This window comes from Etheostoma spectabile, unplaced genomic scaffold, assembly GCF_008692095.1.
Source record: "Etheostoma spectabile isolate EspeVRDwgs_2016 unplaced genomic scaffold, UIUC_Espe_1.0 scaffold394, whole genome shotgun sequence".
Lineage (NCBI taxonomy): Eukaryota > Metazoa > Chordata > Actinopteri > Perciformes > Percidae > Etheostoma > Etheostoma spectabile.
The window spans coordinates 122,675-123,070 of record NW_022605599.1 but is presented as its reverse complement, the minus strand read 5'-3'; positions in this window follow the sequence as shown (position 1 = coordinate 123,070).

Here is a 396-nt window from a genome sequence, read left to right as displayed (position 1 = left end):
CAGGTCACATGATCCGCTGCTCCTGAGTGACCTCAGAGGGGACCGGGTCTTTGCGGTGTCGGCTCCAAAACTGTGGAACGATCTGCCTCTGCACAGGCAAACTTCTTCTTTGTCTGTTCTTAAAGCCCACCTCTTCTCTGTGGCCTTTGACACCTAGTTAGATGTCGACTTCATTTACCGCATTTAATTATTTAGTTTAGTTGTTGTTATTGTGCAGGTATTATATTTACTCGTGTTATAATGTCATGTTTCTTTTGGGATTTTTCTGGTGAACTTTGGTTGTTTTTAAAGTGCTTAACAGTGCTTAATTTCTGTCCCTTGCACCAAACTAGCAAACAGCCATATTTCAGGTATTTCATAGACTTTGGTGTCTGCTTGATTTACTCCCCCCCCCCC